This window comes from Zingiber officinale, chromosome 6A (assembly GCF_018446385.1).
Source record: "Zingiber officinale cultivar Zhangliang chromosome 6A, Zo_v1.1, whole genome shotgun sequence".
Classification (NCBI taxonomy): Eukaryota; Viridiplantae; Streptophyta; class Magnoliopsida; order Zingiberales; family Zingiberaceae; genus Zingiber; species Zingiber officinale.
The window spans coordinates 61,979,349-62,004,356 of record NC_055997.1 but is presented as its reverse complement, the minus strand read 5'-3'; the positions used below and the strand labels follow the sequence as shown (position 1 = coordinate 62,004,356).

General features: G+C 37.5%; 1 long non-coding RNA gene across 1 annotated transcript; it reads left to right on the top strand.

The window, feature by feature from the left end:
- Positions 1-13,512: 13,512 nt before the first annotated feature.
- LOC121994004 lies at positions 13,513-14,271 on the top strand. The gene is made up of 3 exons (XR_006115532.1): positions 13,513-13,560; positions 14,115-14,171; positions 14,252-14,271. It is a non-coding gene; the product is annotated as an uncharacterized LOC121994004 (long non-coding RNA).
- Positions 14,272-25,008: the final 10,737 nt, after the last annotated feature.

Here is a 25,008-nt window from a genome sequence, read left to right as displayed (position 1 = left end):
GAAACTTAGTACAAAACTTTAGTATAACTAGTTAGGATCCATAAGGGGTAGCTTCGGCTAGTTCCACTTAGCCAAATGTACCATGTCGAAACCATATCTTCCTAGACATGCATAGACTAAGATTCCCTAACGTACTATCATCGAAAACTTTACCAGTACCATGGGTCAAGTTAAACTCGGTCTCTTTTTAACTAGTCCTAATTACTCTGCTAGGTAGGTTTGTTTGGATTACCCTGTCGGGTAGGTTAGTTTTGGAGGTGCCAGCTATTCTGGAGCCTCCCCATGAATTATTGACTTTCCTTTTAAGATTTTTGTACGATTGAAGTTAGTTTCAGTTAAGATTTAATATTTAATTTGTAATTTAAATTTAAGTTTTTAATTTTGAATTAATTAAATTGGTCAAATTATCTTTCTTTAAACGAGTATATTTAATATTTAAATTTTCTTTCAATTTTAATTTTATTAGGTTAATTGAATTATCTTTCTTTAATAGATTATTGTTAATGTTTAAGTTTTTATTAATTTTTAAATTTGAATTAATTAAATTATTATATTTCCTTAAAGGTTTATCTTTTATCCTTTCATTAATTGTAAACTGACTAACCCTTTTCTTGAGTACCCGTACTTGCTCCTTGTCAGTGGGTAGAGTACCCTATTGTAAGAATAAGATGATTGGTATTCTCCAGTTACTCTATAGCTCCAGGTCAGCCTGCCGCTCAATGCAAGCCACTAATAATGGTTCCTCCATAGGCTTTTCCAAATTCTAGGGAATTATAGCAGAAGCGAATTTGGCTAACTCATCTACTATTTGATTATCTAATCGGGAAATCTTCTATATGCTCACTTCTTGGAATTTAGCTTTTAATTTGTCAAAGGCTTCTGCATATAACTTAAGCCGCTCATTGTTAATCTCAAAGTTGTTAGACAATTGTTGAGTCGTCAACTGAGAATTTGAGTAGATTAAAACCCGGGCGGCTCCAACGTGTCGCGCAACCTACAGTCCTGCTATCAATGCCTCATATTCTGCTTCATTATTGGTTGCTCGGTAATTTAATCGAACAAATAATTGCATTCGATCCTCCCTGGGCAATATAACAAGAATACATATTTCACTACCCTGCCGAGTAGAGGATTCATCTACATATATCTTTTACATTTTCTCAGGACCTTGTACTTCTGTTATGAAGTCAGCTAAGGCTTGAACTTTGATGGCTATACGAGGTTGGTATTGTCGGTTGCTACTCGGAATATCGTACTGGTTCTCCTGTTAAAAATTTTGTATAAGTCCTGAACCATTCCTAACAACCTATTGTGTTCTTTAGAAATTAAATTTGGAATCGTAAACAGAACTTAACATTATTGATTCCAAATTCAACTTATCTGTTCTTAGAGGTTTAGACTTGGATCGCAAACGATGCTTAACATTATTAATCCAAATCCACCTATGTTACAAATTCAATTAAATATTAATTTCAGAGATCGGCTTCCAGGTTAAACATGGCGAGGCACTAGGCCTTCTTGGGTATGGGAGCATCCATCACTTCCTAGACAAAGCTTTTCAACGAATTCAATATTTAATTTCCTTATAGTAACCCTAGGTTTAACCAAAAAAAATAATAAAATCACAAGTTCGAAAAACAAAAGAAACACAAAATTGAAAACATAAATTCGATTACCTAGATTCATTAGCCTCTTGTGTTTGGTATTTCAAGATCTAAATAAAAGAATGAACTAGTTATGGTGCGGAAACTAATGACTAGTTATACCTTTTATAGCTTATAGACCTCACGATCTTCTATCGTATTCCTCTTCTTATTTCGGGCGTCGTGTGAGCGACGATCTACCGAGACGAGAATCCACCCAAGCCTCCTTCTCCTTGGAAGTTTCGGCCACTAAGAATCTCCTTGAGATGAAGGTCTTCGGCCACCAACCAAGCTCCAAGGGATACCAGGAAACAATGCCTCCTATCCTTTCTTCTTCTCCAAGAAAAATCCGACCACCAAGATCTCTCCAAGAAGATGATGCCGCCGGCCACTTAAGAAGAAGAATAGGGGAAGAGGAAGAAGAGAGGGCCGGCCACCACCAAGGAAGAGAGGAATAATAGAAGATATGTTATGAGGTGAGACACCTCTACCCTCTCTTTTATATTCCTTGGTCTTGGTAAATAAGGAAAGTTTTAATAAAAACTTCCTTATTTTCCTTGCCAATGAAAGGAAAATTTAATTAATTAAAAAAATTTCCTTTTAAACCTTTCAATGGTCGGCCACATCATGCCTTCCAAACAAGGAAAGTTTTAAACACAAAATTAAAACTTCCTAATTTGTTTCCGAAAATTTTTTAAAATAAAAATTTCTCTTTAAAAATTCCCTTCATAGTTGGTCATAAAAGGAAACTTTTATAAATTAAAATCTCTCTATCAAAACATGTGGATGATTTACAAAAAGGAAAGTTATTAAGAGTAAGGTCCTCTATCACCTTACCATGGCCGAAATATTAAGAGTAAGGTTCATGAGTTTCTTTCAACATACAAGTATACAACTCTTAAGAACTTTATATCATGTCATATAAGCATAGTTATTTTAAATTCAAGGTCCTCCTAACCCTAAATTCTTTCTTGGCCGAAACATGAGAGTGGGGTTCTTTTGGTTCCAATCAACTTCCAAGCAAGAAAACCATAGGAAGGTCCTTAGCATTTCATAGAGGGAAACTTGCACTAGTTTGGTTAGACAATAATTTTCCTAACCTATTTACAATATTTTTGATTGAAATTCTAGGGTTACATACACCTCTGATCATGCATCATATATGTATACAAACATAGGGGAAAACTTTCTTTCAAGGCATAGAAAAGAATCTGAAAATCACATGAAAGCCTTGTACCGCAGGTGAGGGAAGCTTACCTTCTTTGCTTAAGTTTCCTAGAGTTGAGAACTTGCTTGTGGACCTTTCTTCCTTGCTTGCTTTGCTCGGCACCAATGGAGGAAGAAGTGGCTAGGTCTTTTGGTGGAGAGGAGGAGGAAGAAGAGGAGGCTTCTTCCTCTTGTGTTGCTCGGCAACAAAAAGAAAGAAAGAAGGGGAGAGTTGTTGCTCTCGGCAACAAGAGGAAAGAGGGAGGAAGAGTGCTCGGCACAAATGGAGGAGAGGAGGAGAGTGAGTTGAGGATGAAGCCCCCTCCATGCCTATTTATACTAAAGTGAGGGAGGAAAACTTGACTTGATTCATCCTCCTCATTTACTTCTCCTCTTAATGAGAAAGAATATGCTAGAGAAATGCTTCTTGAGTTTCTCTCTTTTCTTTCTCTTAATTTCTCTCCTTTCTTTCCTTTAATTATAATTCACATCTCTCCTTTTACAATATTCACTCCTATCACACTTGGTTAACACATGCATGCATCCACAAGAGAACCAAGGATCAAATCCTTCTCCTAACATATTTTTGTACAAAATAATTCATGTATATGCATTATGCATAAATATTTCATACATGCATATATAATATCTCATATCTCTTTTGTTTACATTAATTCCTTGCATTATAAATCATGTATAGAACTTTATATTCTCAACTTTATTTTCTTTCATAAAGTTTTTAATCATCTAAATCCTTCCCATCTAACATTCAACGTAGACTATCTACACATTCTTTTCATTACATTCGTACTCTCATTGCCCTTACTTTATCTAGGCTTTCTAGGGGTGTTACAAACTCCCCTACTTATTGAAAGTTCGTCCCCGAACTTAGAATAACAATTTCTGCTCCGATTCCTTAGATACTGGTGGAGCTTCCAATCTCCCTTAACTTATTGAAGGTCCCTCAATAGAAGTCTGCAGTTGGTATAACCTTGCGGGACCACCTTGGTTCGGCACATACTGTGGTGCTTTAGTTTTGGTAGGGCAGTCTCTAGACAGATGTCCTTCCAGTCCACAGTCGTAGCATTTAATTTTGCTCTTGCGACAGTCTTTTGCTTTATGACCCTCTATCCCACAGTTGTAACACTTATTAGTACCCGTACGACATGTTCCTGGATGTTTCCTCCCACATGCGTTGCACTGGAGAAACTTGAGCTGCTTGTTGGACGAACCACTCTCAGTGTCGTTCCGTCGCTTTCCCTTTCCAGTTGGCCTTGATATTTTCCGGTTCTTCCTTCTGAGTTTGCTTCTTGTCCTTGCCTAGTGTCTTTAGGTAGTGTTCAGTATTCAGGGCACTGCTAATTACCTCCTCCGTGGTCCGCGGCCTATTAACTCCGCCGGCCACATTAAGTGCTATCTCCGGTCTGAGCATTTTCAGCATAAGCCTGACCCTTTCTCCTTCCGTCCTAACTAGTTTCGGGCATAGTCGTGCCAGGCGATTGAATCTTCTCACCGCTTCTTCCACCGTTAGGTCACCTTGTCGAAATTCGGTGAATTCATCATAGTGCCTACTTGTTACCCGAGTGTGGAAGAATTCTTCAAAGAATTCCGTCTCAAAATCTGCCCAACTCATTTGGTTCACTGGTCTTTTCACTTTCACTCTGTCCCACCACATTCGGGCGTCTCCCGTGAGACAGAATGATACGCATTTGACCTTTTCATGCTCAGGCCAGTCCAATAATTCTATCGTGCTCTCCATTGTCTTAAACCAAGCTTGTGCGTCCCATGCTTCACAATTACCAGAGAATTTCTCTGGCCTCAGTCTTTGCCACTGGATCAGATACGCTTCTTGACGAACTACCGGTGCCAGATTCACTAGTGGTACCGGTGCTGCTACTGGCTCTGGTTCCCTTGTTGATTCATCATGGCAGCAATCATCTGTTGCTGTTCCGTAAGCTGTCGTTGTAGCTCAGTAACTACATGTGCCCAATCAGGTGGAGGTACGGTCTCCTCCGTTCTGGCATTTCGTCTTCTAGTCATACTTATTTTCCTAAATGATAATAAGATTAGTCTAAGTTATCATTTATGCATGAATATCTTAACATATCATGTCTAGGTTTCATGCCATGTTTGGGTTATCGTTGAGGTATTCTTTCTTAGGTTGTCATATCATCTTTAGATTACCTTACCATTTATACGCGTCAAGATCTAGCCGATGGTATTATCATTCTTACTTGACTCATGCTTAAATTGATACCATTTCTACTCTTTTTATTCATCAAAGGCTTTTATTACATTTTTTTGTTCATAACTTCTTCTCTTAAAAGGCCAGGTAGGTTGTGACTACTCCTGCCATAAAGGACATGATAGCAGTAGTCATCATCAACCCAACCTGTATCGACTTGCCCAGATCATTCTGGGGTGGATCAGGCATTATCGGAGGTTGAATCTCCGATGCCTCTTCCGGGTCGATTATTGTCTCTTCATCTATTCCCTCGTCTTCTTCAACATGTTCGTCCGGTTCCATCGGGTCTTCGTTTAGTTCCCCCTCGAGGTTGTTCAGTCCCCACTCGAAGTCTATTACATCGTTGGGGTTGAAACCCATTTCCATGTATTCAGCAAGGTTAAATTCATCCTCGCCCATCTCAGGAAACTCGTTCTCTCCTTCATAATATTCTATAATTTCTGAATCTTCATCTTCATTATCGTCCGAATTCCCTTCCTCGATTTCCTCGAGATCTTCCTCTCCGAACTCGCCGTGTTCCGGAGATTCCGAGTCGCTCACATAGTTGTCGAAGTATTCCAGCATATCGGGTTCATCCGCGAACTCGAGGTATTTGCCAAAATATTCTACATCCTCGGGATCGTATTCGAACGGGATATAGTCCATTTCTACAAGATTTTAAAGATTCATTATTCCTCTTATGTTATAGCCTAAGGTTCTTGTATCTAGGCTACCATTCATGCATCCTAGAATATCACCTACTTATCATCATGCACCATTCTCTAGGGTATAACTTAAGGTATCCTTCCTAGGCTACCATTCATGCATCCTAGAGTATCATACTATTTTTTTGCATATAAATAAATTAAGCAACTGTACTTACTTGGAGCGATAGGAAGGAGCTTGATGTGTGTGTAGTGAGCTGGCAAAACCTCGCTCTGATACCACCTGTAACGCCCACCCTTGTTACCCAACCAAAGGTGGCGCTACGTTCTTTACTACTTACGTACATGCTTTAGTTATAACAGCGGAAGAATAAAAACTTTAAAGAATTTAATTTATTAACCATAATATCACATATTCTGATTTGTTCAAATGTGCATATATTGAACTTATAACTAAAAATATTAATTTGTCCGAATCGTTCTTGCCGAGCCACCACCACACACATCACTATCTGCTCCTCCTGCTGCTCCGTTGTACATCCAGCTTTCTCTTTTATCTGCGGTACAAGGAAAGTAAGCTATGAGCACTCATGGCTCAGTAAGTTCCTTTCCTACTCACTAAAACCGAGAATCATCGTATATCAAGAATGGATCAACATATCATCGTCTCAACTAATCATAACATAACATATCATTCTATTCAAACATATCATGCATATTTCTTATTCACATATCATTTCATAGAAGCATGAATATCATATCATAAAACAAATAAATCACAAGCATGAGACATACAAGGGCATCATATTCATATCATAATATCACATGACATTATATCATATCATCATATAATTCAAGCACATATGAATGTAGGCAATGCATCGTGAATTTGAAAACTTATACTTAATAGTACTTGAAATTAATATCATCATCATTTGGGATCCCGGTTTGTACCACATACATAATGCGTAGGTCCAAGGTAGCAAGTCTTGAGCCCTACCATGCATACATACTAGGCCCGAGTCTTACTCCATCGACCTAGGGCACTCAAAGGCCCATTCTTGACGAGGCCCGAGTCTTACTCCCGGGGCGTTTACGGAGCCCACCCTTGGTACAATCCATACAAATAACTTATCATGCATAACTATCATATCATGTCCTTAACAATCTTTCATGCATTTATTCTTTTTCATTTCTTTTCATTATGTATAGCATTTTCTATGCTATCACATATCATAACATAACTTCATTTCTTTTCATTATGTATAGCATTTTCTATGCTATAACATATCATGGCATATTTCATAATATAACTTCATTATGCATATCATTTCGTAACTAAAGCAATCATGCATTCTAACTTATTATCATATCATTTTCATACAGCATGGCATAGACATATTTAATTTTTGTTCTAGGGTTTCTAGGGCATCTATCCCTTCATGGCCGAACACATAATGATTCATTTAGGTCATACAAACATGTATCACATTCACACATTATCAAGTTTTCATAAGAAGTACTTTTAACCCCTTAGGTTTCATTTCCAAGGCCTCTAGGTCCTTTAAACCTTACTGGGCCGAAATTCATAGAATATAAACTTCCTTTAAGTGGCCTAAAGCATGGGAAACCTAAGTAAATTTCATAGCAAGATTTACTAAGAACATCATACACAAGGTTGGATCATAAACAAGCTAAGACTCTTGTGATCTTACATGTCATAAATCATGTAACTAATTTTCTACATTCCAATTAAACATGAGAGCATTAATCATCTTTCATAACATAATATCACAGAGGTCATTGAGCATATTAGAATTTTGTTTAAGCTTCTCTAAACTATCACATTACCATGGCCGAAATATTAAGAGTAAGGTTCATGAGTTTCTTTCAACATACAAGTATACAACTCTTAAGAACTTTATATCATGTCATATAAGCATAGTTATTTTAAATTCAAGGTCCTCCTAACCCTAAATTCTTTCTTGGCCGAAACATGAGAGTGGGGTTCTTTTGGTTCCAATCAACTTCCAAGCAAGAAAACCATAGGAAGGTCCTTAGCATTTCATAGAGGGAAACTTGCACTAGTTTGGTTAGACAATAATTTTCCTAACCTATTTACAATATTTTTGATTGAAATTCTAGGGTTACATACACCTCTGATCATGCATCATATATGTATACAAACATAGGGAAAACTTTCTTTCAAGGCATAGAAAAAGAATCTGAAAATCACATGAAAGCCTTGTACCGCAGGTGAGGGGAAGCTTACCTTCTTTGCTTAAGTTTCCTAGAGTTGAGAACTTGCTTGTGGACCTTTCTTCCTTGCTTGCTTTGCTCGGCACCAATGGAGGAAGAAGTGGCTAGGTCTTTTGGTGGAGAGGAGGAGGAAGAAGAGGAGGCTTCTTCCTCTTGTGTTGCTCGGCAACAAAAAGAAAGAAAGAAGGGGAGAGTTGTTGCTCTCGGCAACAAGAGGAAAGAGGGAGGAAGAGTGCTCGGCACAAATGGAGGAGAGGAGGAGAGGGAGTTGAGGATGAAGCCCCCTCCATGCCTATTTATACTAAAGTGAGGGAGGAAAACTTGACTTGATTCATCCTCCTCATTTACTTCTCCTCTTAATGAGAAAGAATATGCTAGAGAAATGCTTCTTGAGTTTCTCTCTTTTCTTTCTCTTAATTTCTCTCCTTTCTTTCCTTTAATTATAATTCCCATCTCTCCTTTTACAATATTCACTCCTATCACACTTGGTTAACACATGCATGCATCCACAAGAGAACCAAGGATCAAATCCTTCTCCTAACATATTTTTGTACAAAATAATTCATGTATATGCATTATGCATAAATATTTCATACATGCATATATAATATCTCATATCTCTTTTGTTTACATTAATTCCTTGCATTATAAATCATGTATAGAACTTTATATTCTCAACTTTATTTTCTTTCATAAAGTTTTTAATCATCTAAATCCTTCCCATCGTAACATTCAACGTAGACTATCTACACATTCTTTTCATTACATTCGTACTCTCATTGCCCTTACTTTATCTAGGCTTTCTAGGGGTGTTACAAGGAAAGATTTATAATTTTAAAACTCTCTTTTAAAAACATGAGAATGGCTACAAAAAGGGAAAGTTTTATCAAAAATTAAAATCTTTCTTTTAACTACGAATAAGAAAAGATATCAAACCTTTTTCTTAATTTTTTGTAGAAAGTTATAAAAGGAAAGATTTAAATTTTAAACTCTCTTTTAAAACCGTGGCTTCCACATAAGGAAATATTTTAAATAAACTCCTTTTATTTAATTTTGGCCGACCACCTAAGCTTGGGTTCAAGCTACGGCCAACCACCTACTTGACCCATCCAACCTTGGTTTGGTCGACCCTAGCTTGGGCTTCAAGCTAAGCTTGGACGACCACCTTAAGGTGGGTAAGAAGGTGGGTATGAGTGGGTATAAGACTTTATAAATAAGAGGTTATGACAGGGATCGAGAGGAGGAATTGGTTTTGGTCTCCCGATGAACTTGAGCTTCCCGTGTTCGCCCTGAACACCCAACTCGAGTTCATCAATAATATCTCATTCCACTAAAGAGTTATTATTGAACTATCGCACCAATCCCATATTACTATTTGAGCTTTTTCTTATCATTAGTGTGTTAATCTCCCTTAAGATATAGAATGCCTACTAATTAAATGAGTTACTAACAGCTCACTTAATTAATATCTAGCTCCCAGAGTAGTACTACTCAATCTTATTGTCATGTCGGACTAAGTCCACCTGTAGGGTTTACATGACAATCCTTATGAGCTCCTCTTGGGGATATCATCAACCTAGATTACTAGGGCACAGTTTCATTCTATAATCAACAACACACCATATAAACAATACCATTTTCCAACTTATCAGACCTCTTGATTTATCGAACTAAATCTCACCCATTGATAAGTCAAAGAAATAAATACTAGATATATGTGTTTGTTATTATATCAGGATTAAGAGCACACACTTCCATAATAACAAAAGTCTTGTTCTTTCAGTCAGTATAAAAAGAACTTACCTTAAATGGTCCTGCTCAATACACTCAGAGTGTACTAGTGTAATTTTATAGTTAAGATAAACTAATACCAAATTACACTACGACTATTCCAATGGTTTGTTCCTTTCCATCTTAGTCGTGAGCTACTATTTATAATTTATAAGGAATTGATAACATGATCTTCTGTGTGTGACACCACACACCATGTTATCTACAATATAAATTAATTGAACAACTACACTTAGCATACAAATGTAGACATTTGACCAATGTGATTCTTTATTTCAAAATAAATATTTACAAAAAGCTAGGCTTTTAGTATACACTCTAACAGGTATTGTATATCATACTTACTAACCCCAGTTGTCCATTTGATCAATCTTCTAGACGCCTTAGGGTTAACAGGCACTCGACCTAAAGTGCCTAACAGTATGATGATTGAATGTGACAAAAAATAAGGACGCAACCTCGAGCAGCCAAGACCAATCTATACACCAATTTCTCGAGTGCGGTGTAGCGAGACTCTACTCCCTTTAATAAATGATTTAAAAAATATACAGGTTGTTGCTCTTTTCCCTCCTATCTCACCTACACTGAACTAATAACATGTTCATTAGTTGACAATTAAACCTATCAAGTTTCACCCATTATTAGCTTAGCTAGGATGGATAGATCTGACAAATAATTCTTCAGCTCCTTGAACACCTTTACGCAGTCGACATCCCACTAGAATTTGATTGCTCGACGAAGTATTTTAAAGAAAGGCAGACTTCGATCAGCCAATTGGGAGATGAAGCGAGATAGCGCAGTAATTCGGCCAGCCAATCTTGGGTCTCTTTCAGGATGCATGGGGGAGCCATGTTTTGTAGAGCTTGTACTTTACTAGGATTGACTTCGATCCCTCGCTCTGTGACTATGTAGCCCAAAAATCTTCCATTTCTAGCTCCGAATAAACATTTGCAAAGGTTGAGCTTGAGCCCATATTGCCTCAAGGTTTTGCAGGTTTCTTCTATGTCTTTGATCAAATCTGCAGCCTGAAGAGATTTGATGAGGATATCATCCATGTAGACTTCCATGTTCTGCCCAATTTGCTTTTGATGGACCATGTTCATAAGTCGTTGATATGGGATGAAGCTCCTCAATGATCCTGTGCACTACCAGATGATCCAACGAAGCGTTAGTGACCAAAGACCAGGAAAGGGGTCTCTGGCAAGACCCTCCGATGCTCAAATCAGTACAATTCCTTGCAAATGGAAGAAGAACAGTAGTGGATGTGTGAATGAAGGTCTTAAATGTGAAAATTGCATACCTTGCTAATGGAGAGGACCCCACCTTTTTATACCACCTCTCACGATCTCCATGACCATGATGTGACTTTATGCGTCAGAGTTTGTTAGCTAGTTCCTCGAAGAGCTTCCAAGGAATTTTTTTATACTCGTAGATGTACCTCTTTTATCGTTTATAACTAAACCTTTTCTGAAGTCATTAGAGGGAGATGCCGTTATAGATGAATCACCAATGAGAAACCATATTCACTCTGGAGGAGCTTCCAAAGGAATATTCCCCAACAATTATGTTAGGCTGTTAAAATGTTGTTGATTGTTTGTCTGCTGAATATATCTCGGCCGGTTCGTAACGTCGGCCATATTACTTGACATTGTATTCTGTCATAGTATCTCGGCCGGTCCATAAGGCCAGCCACATTGCTTGCTATTGTATTAATCTACTTTGTCATATGTTGAGTACTACAAAGATCTGTTCAGAGACTAATATAGTGGCCACAGTTTGTCAAAACTTCATTCAAGAAGTCATATGATAAATTATATATATTAGAGCTTTATTTTAGAGATAATGTGACATTAGGTAACTTAAACTTGGTAGACCCGTGCTGGACTGAGTGGATATATAGTGTTTCCTAAGGATACATGTCTTTAAACTCGTCCGGTCTTTTGCCCAGTCAAGCCCGCCCGGTCTTTACTAGACCGGGCATACACAGACAACTTTATGTTCGATCGGCCTTCATCCGAATGATCTTATACTAAGACTTTTATGAGGCCAAGTGTCATTAAGTCTGCCCGATTTTTACCTGACCGTGCGTATACAGATAGCCTTGTGTTCTATCAGCCTTCATCCGGCTGATCTTATACTAAGACTTCTATGAGGTAAAGTATCTTTAAGCCTGTCCGAGCTTTATTCGGCCGAGCATACATGGAGCGCCTTATGTTCGATCGACCTCTATCTAGTCAGTTTTATGGTAAGGGGTTTTCAGAAAGTTTAAACGCTTAGAGCTTGGTCAGATTTTCACCTAGTCAAGCTCCCTTACATTCGGCCGGTTACTTGACTAATCAGGTATATTATTTCTTGATTTTCAGAGTAAGACGTTAGGGCCCTTATATCCAATCGACTTTATGGACAGTCGACTTTATTCGACCGGGCGTCTATAGACAACTTTGTGTTCGATCGACCTTCATTCGACCGATCTTATACTAAGACTTTTATAAGGCCAAGTGTCTTTAAGCCCGCCCGGTCTTTACCTGACCGGGCGTACACAGACAACCTTATGTTTGATTGACCTTCATCCGGTTGATCTTATACTAAGACTTTTATGAGGCCAAGTGTCTTTAAGATTGCCCGATTTTTACCTGGCCGGGCGTATACAGATAACCTTGTGTTCTATTGGCCTTTATCCGGCCGATCTTATACTAAGACTTTTATGAGGTCAAATATCTTTAAGCCTGTCCAAGCTTTACTCATCGGGGCATACATGGAGAGTTTTATGTTCGATCGACCTCTATCCAGTTTTATGGTAAGGGGTTTTCAGAAAGTTTAAACGCTTAGAGCTTGGTCAGATTTTCACCTGGTCAAGCTTCCCTACATTCTGTCGGCTACTTAACTAATCAGGTATATTATTTCCTGATTTTCAGAGTAAGACGTTAGAGTCCTTATATTCGACCGGCTTTATGGTCAGTTGGCTTTATTCGAGCGTCCTACTTTGTAACCACTCGGTTAGGACCCTAAAGTTTTATCATGGGGCGATCGACAGAGTCATATGAGAAGTGCTCCCTCATTCTGATTTTGATCCCCACCTTACCTAACTTTGATCACCACATTATTAGATCCGTTTGTCATAATCCGTATCAATCTAATTGCACTTACCTAGCATCTTAGGTTGTGAACATAAATGGTGCTTTAAGATTCATGCAAGAATTCACTTTAAGATTCATGCGTAAACATAGTGGATACCCTTCAAGGCAAGTCTAACTCCTTTTTAAGAAAAATCTGTGGATATGTTTGTCTCCTAATTAAAATTTTGATATTTATTAAGTTTTTCTGACGCACGATATGATTTTACACAGGATTTGCAGATTAAGCAGAAGTATCTTGTAACTTTGAATGTTGGATATGACATGAGATTGAATATTGATGCTGCAATTAAAAATTTAGTAAAGGGCCTTTAAATATACGCCCCTTGTTATGTTAGATTGAAAATTAGACATCTTATTCCACTCATTTACACTCATGTAATTCACTCAATCTATTTTTTTTTCTCAATGAACTTTTATCAGATTTTGATAGTAACTAATGAGCGTTTCTATTTCTGCTGTTCTCTAATTTTTAACTGTTAAAAAGTTTTTCTTAGTGTATCTAAGATTTCATTGTCACAGTTCTCAGAAAATTTTACAATCTTGTTGTTCCACTACAATGGTCGTACAAGTGAATGGGACGGATTTGAATGGTCCAAGAAGGCTATTCATGTCAGTGCCATAAAACAGACTAAATGGTGTGTGGATCCTGATTCCATTTCTCAGAACTTGCTCTTCGTTTGATAATCCAGCAGTTAACAATTCTTATCCTCCTAATTGATACTTAAAGGTGGATCCTGAATGCATTAACAACCAAAGGTTTCGTTAACTGGATTGGCAACGATGTCAGTCATCACTGTCCATTCCATGGTGTTCCACTGTGACACTGTCTAGTCGATGCCATCGTCCAAATTTTTTTCTTCCATTAACCATGATTTTCGACCATTAGACCCTAAGTAGCATGAGTTTCTACCTTTGTAAACTATAGAAAAGAATACTTAGCTAGGAAGCCTTGCATTTTCAGAATCAACCTACGAGACAAACTGTGCATGTCGAGCCAAAGTTGAGATGAGAAAAACAAAATTGTATAGTTGGCCTAGACATTCAACATCAAAATTTAAGCTTAGTAGTTGTATCTATACTTTCTTTCTTAACTCATTACTAAGACTAAATGTGTTTTTCTTGCAGTTACTGTTATTTATCTCTTAAGTAAATTTTTAATAACTCAAGATATGCTATTCGGATTAAACAGAGAAACAAAGGAGGCACATGGCAGATGCTCCGATCCTCATCTTCCTCCGTGTGCTGCGTATGTACCTCCCTTTCCGTACCATCTCTTTGCGAATCACACCTTAGTTTCATCAGCAACACTTATTACTTCTGATACAGTTTCATTGAGATGGCACCTGTTTTCTCCCGAGATGCTTGGCGTTGCATATGGCACATGATTCAGATATGCTTGTTTACTTTATGTTCCTTACTGTGTCGATTCTGCATCTTCGAACCGATCCAAAGCTGTCACCATTGCTGCAGAATGACTTGGTTGATGGATGGGGTCTCGACTTCTCACTTAGAAGATGTGTGGAGGTACTTGTGGCAGTTTGTTGCTTCTCCAATATTTTAAGTAGTTTTGATCTGTTTACTGATTAAAGGAGGCTCATGAGAGAATGGGAGTGGTGGATTCTCAATGCATCATTCATCGAGAAGGTCCTTCACTGAAAAATCAGGTTGGAGATTATTTTTGAATCTTTAATGAAGTTGGGCTTGGTTCTTATGGCAGTTCTTGATGAATCTTTTGCTTATCATGAAGCAATTCCTCATTTGTAATAATTTTTTCTAACATTTTATTGTTGTTGGAATGTATACTAAAAGCCTAGATTTATGTATAAATATTTATTTAGAAATAAAAATCACATTGGTCAAATATCTACATTTATGCTAAGTGTAGTTGACCATTTAATTTATATTGTAGATAACATTGTGTGAGGAGACACACAGAAGTTCGTGTTATCAGTTCCTTATAAATTATAAATAGTTGCTCACGACCAAAATGGAATGAGACAAACCATTGGAATGGTTGTAGTGTAATTAGGTATTAGTTTATTTTGATTAATAAATTACACTAGTACACTATGAGTGTATTGAGCAGGACCATTTGAGGTAGTATCTTTTTATATTGACTATATAAAAGAACAATACCTCTGGTATTATGGAAGTGTGTGCTCTTAATCATAATATAATAACAAGCACGTATACTTAATAGCTATTTCTTTGAATTATCAAAGGGTGCGATTTAGCTCGTTAAATCAATAGGCTCGATAAGTTGGAAAATGATATTATTTATATGGTGTGTTGTTGATTATAGAATGAAACTGTGTCCTAGTAATCTAAGTTGATGATGTCCCCTTGAGGAGCTCATAAGGATTGTCATGTAAACCCTGCAGGTGAACCTAGTCCGGCATGACAATAAAGTTGACCATGTTTTAATTTTGAAATCTTTCCTTATTTGTAGTTATTTATAATGTGAAAGAAAGATTTTAATTTTTGTTATAAAATTTTTCTTTTTGTAACCATGTTTTATTTTAAATCTTTTCTTTTATAGATATCCATAAAAGGATTTAAAAGAGAAATATTTTAATTTATAAAACATTCCTTTTATAACTATCTATAAAAGAGATTTTAATTTTGTTTAAAATCTATTCTTGCTTGGATCACAAGCTTGTGGCCGGCCATGTCATGGGAGAAAAGGAAGTTTTATTTTTTGTTATAAAACTTTCCTTTTTTGACAAGATCAAGGAATATAAAAGTGACGGAGGGAGTGCCTCACCTAACAACACATCTTGTATTCTTCTCTATTCTTCCTTGGTGGCTAGCCCTTGTTCTTTCTCTTCTCTTCTTTTGTTTTCTCTCTTGGAGGCCAATAACATCAATTGTGGGAGATCTCTTGGTGGCCGGTAGCTTGAAGGAGAAGAAGAAGAGAAGGAAGCTCTCTTGTCTAGCATCCCTTGGAGGTTATTTGGTGGCCAGATCATGGAAGCCTTGGAAGAAGCTTGAGTGGATTTTATCTTGGAAGATCGTCACCCACATGACGTCCAAGAGAAGGAGAGGAATACAATAGAAGATCAAGAGGTCTATAAGCTACAAAAGGTATAACTAGTTAATCTTTTGTATAGATCTTGAAAAACCAAACACAAGAGGTTATCGATTTTAGTTATCATTTTTGTTATTGATTTTATTTTTCGATTTCATGTTTCGATAATGTGTTTCTATTGAGGTCTCTATAGTTAAACCTAGTTTACTGTAAGAAGTTAAATATCCGATTTCTTTGTGAGGCTTTGTTTAGGAAGTGGTGGATGATCCCATACCTAAGAAGGCCTAGTGTCTCGCCATATTTAACCTGGAAGCCGATCTTTGAAATAGATATTTGATAACTTCTGTAATATGGTTTAACTTAGGAAGATCATATCGGTTGAAATTGTAAAATATCGGAAAAAAATGGCGAATAATGATAAGGGAATTTTCCGAAATTTTTAGAAATTTTTCTGGAATTTTTCGGAGCTCGTATGGACGAGTTTACGGGGATGAAAACTGGGCCACGGTAAAGCCTGTTTAGGTTGCCCCATTTGAGCGAGGAAATGTTTTATTTCTTTTTGTTTTCTTTTCTCTTTTATTTTCGCCGTTTCTCCCCGATCCCTGCCGAACCCGAGTTTTCTTTTCCCCTCTGCGCCCTTCCTTCTCCTCTCCCACCAATCCTTTGCCCTAACCGCTCGGCGGTTCTTCTCCTTTTCTTCCCTCTCCTCCGCCCGAAACCAGGCCGCCGACGACAAGAGCCACCCTTTCTTCTCCTCTCCTCTGCATGGCGTCGACGCCAACGGTGATTGTCGACGTCGTGCCCTAGCCGACACCCTACAGCCGATGCGACTCACAGCCGAACCTTAGCGTCCGACGTCGATCGTCCTCTGCCCTAGCTTCGCGACGCCAAGCCTTCTCTTCATTTTCTTCATTGCGGCACCACCACCCCTTCTCCCGACCGCTTCCAGACGCAGTCACCATGCCCTAGCTTCCCTTCTCGCCGTGAGCCTGCTGGCCGAACCTTTCTTTCCTTTTGTTGTATTCCTCCGATTGGTCGAGCAATGCTTACACAGGGTCTCCTTGATGTCACATTTGAGAGATCAGCGGCTCCACTATGGATCCAAGCATCACTGGTTGAGGATGATCCATAGCTTCAACCACAAGTTTCAGCAGCAAGATCTGTGGTTGTGAGATAGCAGGAAGATGCTTAGATTTAGGTAAGTTGTGGTTTGGTTCATATATCAATTTAATTCAGATTGGTGGATGACATGGTTGGGTTGGATACTTAGGTTGTAAGGGGAATTGTTGATTGGGGTACTCGTGCGGAGGTGAGCGACTCCACCTAGCTCCGACCAGCATTTCCGACAACAACTTCTTCGGCTGCGATAATTGGGTAAGTTGTGCTATGGATTTATTACCTTTAGTGTTGGTTTGGATTAAGTTGTTGTGGTTAATTATATTTATTGCAAATCCTAATTTGAAGGAATTAGTTAGAATCATTTGAGGAGTTAAATGATCCAATTAGAGTTTATAATTGGATCTGGATTTATGTTAGCACTCGAGGATTTGATTTAGCTAATTTATTTATATGTAATTAGCTAAATCTGGATACTATGTATTACAAGACTCTGATTCAAGACGTGCGTCTCGACTTTTGATTTGACCAGATTGGACTTTACGATTGGAGGCGGGTACTTTTGACTTATTGTCTTTGATATGCATAGTAATGAAATTAACAAGTTGCATTAATTATGTTCCTCATTTGTTTCGGTTAATCACTACCCGATTACCTGTTACCTGCTTGATTGATTATTTGTTTTGTATTTCGTGTTGTTATGTACCTGATTACAACATGCTCATAGGGGTAGTGATATAACTATATTTCACCATGTTCAGGACCTAGGTTTGATACTTTATTTGATCAGTATACTTTGATATGATTTGTTCACTATGGTGCACATCGTTATATGTCCATAGATTGGTTTAGTATATTACCATGCTTAGTGACATGCACCATTCGCATGATTGCATGCTGTGTGATAGATTGCTCCATTATTGTCGAGCACATCGCCAGTTTCATCACTGTTCCGTGCTCCGTTGTGACGCTTATGGATAGCGTGACGCAGCGTGGTAGCACGTTAGTTTGCTCTTCCGGTGCTCCGTTGGTCCGCTCATGGGTAGTGTGACGCAGCGTGTAGCACGTTAGAGATCCCTCCCCGTCATCGTGTACCGGGAGATGAGAGCATTGCGCTCCCCCATTTATGATTTGGGGTAGGAGTATGTGTGTACTCCGACAGCATCCCGTCCACTCGGTCACTCATCAGGGGTAGTGATGCAGAGTGCACGGTCGTCACAGCCCTACCCACTCGGTCCCACTTTTGTTGTGAGTTGGCTGACTGGTGTCAGGGGTGACCATGACATTGGCATCATATGCATGATGCATTTATTGCTTGTGTTTGTGTTTGCTGCATTTATATGCTGCATATTGTTTGGATACCTATGTTTGACATGCATACAGGATTTCCATATCACTTGGACTGTTTGTCCTTATACCCAGGTCCTGGTTAGTATAGTATTCTCCTATTTACTTCAGTTAGTATTCACCTTTATTACATCAGGAGACTGTACGCATGATTAGTGCTAGGTGTTGTTTCCTTACTTTGTATATCAGTTGTACCTGCTGAGCGTTAGACTCACCCCGCCTCCATTGTTGTTATTTTTTTTAGGTTGATGCTGTCAGGAGAGAGTTCTAGTTGCTAGTCCCCTGCAGACCACGAGGGCCTTTTGGATCTTTTGGTTTTCTTCTTTACTAGACCATGTTTTGAATTTGTTATGTTTTGGATACTTTGGATCTTGTATGGATTGTTTACTTGTGATGACTTTTATTTGGATTTGCTTTTACTACATGCCTGCCTAGATGGCAGAAGAGGTAAGTTGGTTTTATCACCGGTTTTGAGCTTTACGAGTGTAGTTGAGTAGGGCTATTTTCGAGTCATCTTATTACTGCTCTGTTTGTCTACTATTAAACTGCGTGATGATTGTTTTATTTTTCTTATTATTCCAGCCGTATGTGGCTGAGGTATATAGTGCTTGTAGAAAAGTTTCAGATTGTCCGCCGTACAGGGGAGATGCTGCCGAAATTTCTTTGGACAGGGACTCCTCCGGGGCGTGACAATTTAGTGGTATCAGAGCACAGTTTTACGATCTTTGTTTTCGTATTTTGGATATTTGGGATATACCTGATACCAATTTATTTGGTATCAGAGCGCCAGGTTGGCGATACTTGTTTGATTTTCGTGTTACGGATTTCGAGATTTATCTGATACCAATTTATTGGTATCAGAGCAGGTTATGGTACCTACTTTTGGTGTTCTGTATTTTTGGAGTTAGCCCAAGTTTACTAGTAAACTTGGGTATTTATTTCGGAGCTACGAATTTCCATTATGTTTATCCTTCGGACTTCTGTTTCGGATTTATATGGATTTCTGGCGATTTTCTCGTTCGGAATTTTGAGGTCAAATTGGGGACTAGACAGTGATGGAACATCTCCAGATGACTTATAGGTATGATGTTTATTTTATAGTTTATGACATGTATTAGTATTCTTTATTTAGTACCTGTCTGGTTGTTGTAACACATATTACATGTGATGGGTTAGCCATTGAGCATGGTTGACCTTAATAGAGATCAAGGATTATAGTCTCTGGTGATTTTTCATATCATACCATCAGTAGTTTTAGCTTCTGTTACTACTAGTAGGAGATGAAGGCACATATCAGCCTCTGCTATTGTTAGCTGGCTAATGGATGGTACCTACATATTCCTGTTGAATTAACCAGTAGAGTTTTTATACTCATATCTTTTGGATATTAGGGTATCCGATACGATGAAAATTGGTCATTTGGGGAGTTATCATGTTTGATCATTGTTGAGAATGATTTGAGCTTAAGGAATATTGTGAGATCAGATATTGTGATGTGTTGGTTTCTAATAATTGTGAGAGTAAATGTTACGTGGTTGTCTGATGATCTATTACTAGATATTTGTTTTGATGATCTATTAGTGGATAACTATTTTGATGATCTATTATTTGGGTTATCCTTGATGGTGACATAGTAAGTGTCATGTATGATATTCACAGGTTTGATGATTATAGTTGGTGATCAGATTATAAATTGGGTGCTAGAGAATTTACGGTTGAGTGTGCTTATGAGATTTTAATAAATCTGGTTAGTTGTGATTAGTTAACAGGATGATAAAAAAAAAATTGATTGATATTTGTTTCCTCTGATATTGGACTATGTGGATAAATAATGATTTGATGTTTTGAATGCTAATTTGCCCTCATGGGGAGTAGAGACTTATTCATCTGATATTATGTGGGCTAATATTTTTGGAAAAAAAAAATGAGGGTGTCTTGATGATCTTGAATTTTGACTTTTTATTTTGGGTCGTACACATTTATACATATGGTATTATGTGGGTTGACATTCTCTAGTTTGAGTTGATGTAATTAGTGTTGAATTGTCCCATGACCTGATTTAGTTATTTAACAATGTAGTATATCATTTTATCTTAGTTAATTTTTATCAGTAAATGTTGATTTACTTTTATTAGATCGGTCAATAGAAGACTGATTTACGTTTGTCGAGTTGGGTAGTCGTGGTTTGATATACCTTAGTTGCTTGTGGAGGATTAATGTATTCTTGATTAGTTAGTAGATGAATGATTTAGTTATGTTGGTTGATCAGTAGAGGATTTTCATACTCTATTTTTAGAGGTTCGAACCTTTAGGTTATTTGTGCTTAGTTATGTGTCTAGAGCACATTTGAGTACATGTTTTGTACTGACGTGGAAAGGACTGATTTAGCCATATACCATTGTCGGCTTGGATAGTTTATAGAGTATCGATGTATCCTATTCCATGAAGACTTTGACCATGGACTGTATATACCCGGTTGGATGACTCAGAAAGTGCATTGGGATATGTGACCCCGCTGATGTAAGGAAGTGTAGAGTTAATTGCTTAACACTTATGGGATACAATCGTTACTAGTGTATACTGGGAGAGTACATTTGGATTTAAGATGATAAAATTTTCCCCATTAGATATAGTCTTGGTAGTGTACGACATTGACTTGCAATGTTATACCATGGTGTGTATATCTTTCTTGTCCGATATTAGTTCCTTTGAACCTATAGCAGGGTTGTTACTGGATGATTAGGCTGCTTTATTTTGGGTTGCTTTTGATTGATGTATTCATGCTTGATACATATGCATGAATTTTGTTTAGATATACCCGTAAACCATGAGTGTTGGTAGCATAAGGTTGGTCTCTTTGATTGAGCTGGTATGTTGATTTTGCATGTCTATGTTGCATGTATATTATGATTGTTATGTGTTGTAGGAGTCCTATGATAGACTGCCCATTTGCGAGTAGTATATGTATCCATGTTCAGATATGGTTTGTAGGTTCCTTGTGGATCATGGTTATGTAGTTCGATGTATGTATCTGAATGTATTATTGAAGATATTTCGTCGATTAAATCTATGTTGTGAAATGTGCACATGTGTTTAAGTGTTTTATTGGAGGTATCTTATCGATTTAATCTGAGTTGTGATATGTGCAGATGTGTTCGGTGTAAGATTCGAGTTATCTTGTTCAGTATATTTGTTCTGAGTGTACACTCATGTCTATTATGACTTTGTTGGAAGTATTACGTTGATTATACTCTTGGTATAGGTGTATATATACTATGTGAGGTTGTTTGAGGTGTATTGTCGATTATACCTATGTTGATATATGCACACGGGTTCTGTAGGTATTGTTGGAGATATCACACTGATTTATACCTGTGCTATGAGTGTGTTTGGTGTGTACTAATTGGATGATTATGTCGATCATATCTATGTTGTGTGTGCACGTGTGTCAGGTGTATTGTTGATGATGCTACCTATGCTGAATGTAGAATGCTGAGTGTCTACATTATGTTATTGGTTGTATAACCCTGTCAACTAATTCTCCTATTAGTGGGTGACCAACCCACTAAGATGATGATAGAATTGACTATGGATTTGATTTGTTTACTAGGTTGTATATACCTTTGGCTGCCCACAGTGATATGTGGTTGAGTGGTCTCGTGCAGCCTCTAGTTGGATAGTTAGGTGCCTTGGACACTTATGGATCAGTTTGTTGGAGTGTATACTGAAAGCCGAAGCGTTGTAAACATTCATTATGAATAAAGAATCACATTTGGTCAAATTTTCTACATTTAGTTGTAGTTGTTCAATTAATTTATATTGTAGATAATATAGTATGTGGTGTCACATACAGAAGATGATATTATCAGTACCTTATAAATTATAAACAGTAGCTCACGACCAAAATGGAAAGGAACAAATCATTAGAAGGTCGTAGTGTAATTAGGTATCAGTTTATCTTGACTGTATAATTACACTAGTACACTCAGAGTGTATTGAGTAGGACCATTTGAGGTCGTTTCTTTTATACTGACTTTATAAAGAAACAAAGACCTCGGTTATTATGGAAGTGTGTGCTCTTAATCCTAATATAATAACAAGCACATATATTTGATATTTATTTCTTTAATTTATCAATGAGTGAGATTTAGTTCGATAAATCAATAAGCTCAATAAATTGGGAAATGATATCACTTATAGTGTGTGTTGTTGATTATAGAAGGAAACTGTGTCCTAGAGATACTAGGTTGATAATGTCCTCAAGAGGAGCTCATAAGGATTGTCATGTTAAACCCTGCAGGTGGACTTAGTCCGACATGATGATAAGGTTGAGTGGTACTACTCTTGGACTTAGATATTAATTAAATGAGTTGTCAGTAACTCACTTAATTAGTGGACATTCTATATCTTAAATACAGGGAGACTAACATGCTCATAATAAGAAGGTGCCCAAAAATGTAATTTGGGATTGGTGCGGTAGTTCAATGATAGTTCTCTAGTGGAATGAATTATCATTGATAAAAATAAGTTGTGTGTTCGGGGCGAACAATTTTATCGGGAGACCAAAACCAATTCCTCCTCTCGGTCCCTATCGTAGCCTCTTATTTATAGAGTTCTATACCCACCTATACCCACCTTCTATACCCACCCAATAGGGGCCGACCAAGCTAGCTTGGGAACAAGCTAGGGCTGGCCTAGGTATATGATTGGGTGGCCGGCCCTAGCTTGAACCCAAGCTAGTAAGGCCGGCCAAAATAAATTAAAAAGAATTTTAATTTTAATTTTTATTATGTGGAAGAAATAATTTATTAAAGAGAATTTAAATTAAATTATCTCTCTTATAAAATTTACAAAAGATTAAAGAAAGAGATTAGATCTCTTTCCTTATTTGTAGATTGGTGAGATATTTTATTTTCTCTTTAAAAATTATTCACATGTTGTAAAATTAAAATTATAGAAATTTCTTTTATTAACCATGTAGAGATTTTTAAAGAGAAATTTTAATTTTAAAATTTCCGGAAACAAATTAGGAAGTTTTAATTGTTGATTGAAACTTGTCCAATTTGTTCTCCAATGATGTGGCCGGCCAATGTAGATTTAATTGGGAAATTTTATTTTATTTTTCTCAATTAAATCATGTCAAGGAAATTGAGGAAATTTTATTGCAATTAAATTTCCTAATTTGCCTAGGCCAAGGAATATAAAAGAAGGGGTGAGGGTGCCTTCAAGAGACACAACATCTATTATTTCTCTCCCTCTTTTGTTCCTTGGTGTGGCCGGCCATCATCTCCCTCTCTTCCTCTTGTGGTGGCCGAACCTCTCTCTTCCCTTGGAGCTCTTGTGGTGGCCGGATACTACTTGGAGAAGAAGAAGAAGAAGGAGAGAAAGCTAGCATCTCTTGGAGCTTGGTTAGTATTTTGGTTTTTCTCCTTGGTGAAGTTTTCTTTTGTGGCCGAACCTTGCTTGGAGGAGAAGAAGGTGGTTGGTGGTTTCTCATCTCGGTAGATTGTTGCCCACACAACGTCCGAGGTTAGAAGAGGAATACGGTAGAAGATCAAGAGGTTTTTCTACAAGGTATAACTAGTAATTTTTATTTCCGCATCATGCTAGTTATTTATGGAAATAATACCAAATACAAGAGGCTTATGTTCTAGAATTTCGAATATATTTTTCGATGTTGTGTTCTTTTGTTTTTTTCTTTTCCTTGTGATTTGATTGTTCTCTTTGGTTAACCTAAAGTTATTTTAGGAAATTAAATATTAGCTTTCTATAAAAGGTTTTGTCTAGTCGGTGGTGGTTGCTCCCATATCCAAGAAGGCCATGTGCCTCGCCACTTCAGTACTGGGAACCAATTATGGAAATTAATATTTAATGGAATTAATAACTTAAGGAGACTTGGGTCGAACGTGTTAAGTTCCGCAGGAGATCCAAGTCAAAACCTAAAAGAACAAATAGATTAAGTTTTGGATCAAACGTGTTAAGTTCCGCAGGCGATCCAAAATTTAATTTAAAAGAACACATGGTAGCTAGGAAAAGGTTCAGACCTTTGTACAAATTTTTGTACAGTGGAACCTATAGGTTTTCCGAGTAGCAACCAACAATTGGTATCGAGCTAGGGTTTTGCCTCCGTGTATTTGGTATTTAGTTTAATTATGCACATGTCATACATAATTTAGGCAAGTTAATAGTAGGATGTGCTAACTTTGTGGATGCAGGATCCAACTATTATGGCTTTTAGTTATTATGTGTGTGATTGGACCTGGACATGTCAAGGGCATTTATCCTGTGTGCATGATTGTATTAAAATACAACAGAGCTGGATTTAGTTTTATTAGGATTTTATTTTTGATCTAGATACATGTATATTCCTTTTATGGAATATAGGATCAAAATGTAAAATTCTATTTATGTCGCGGATCGAATCTTGCAAAGCGTGGAACCTTCTAAGGACCAGAGGCGCAGCGGAACTAGGAGCAAGATGGATGCGACAGCTAGATCCGGTGGCGGTGGCCAAATATGACAGCAGCTAGGGATGACAACACACGGAGGACAATTAGTGATAAAAGCCATAATAGTTGAAAATTAAATTTTC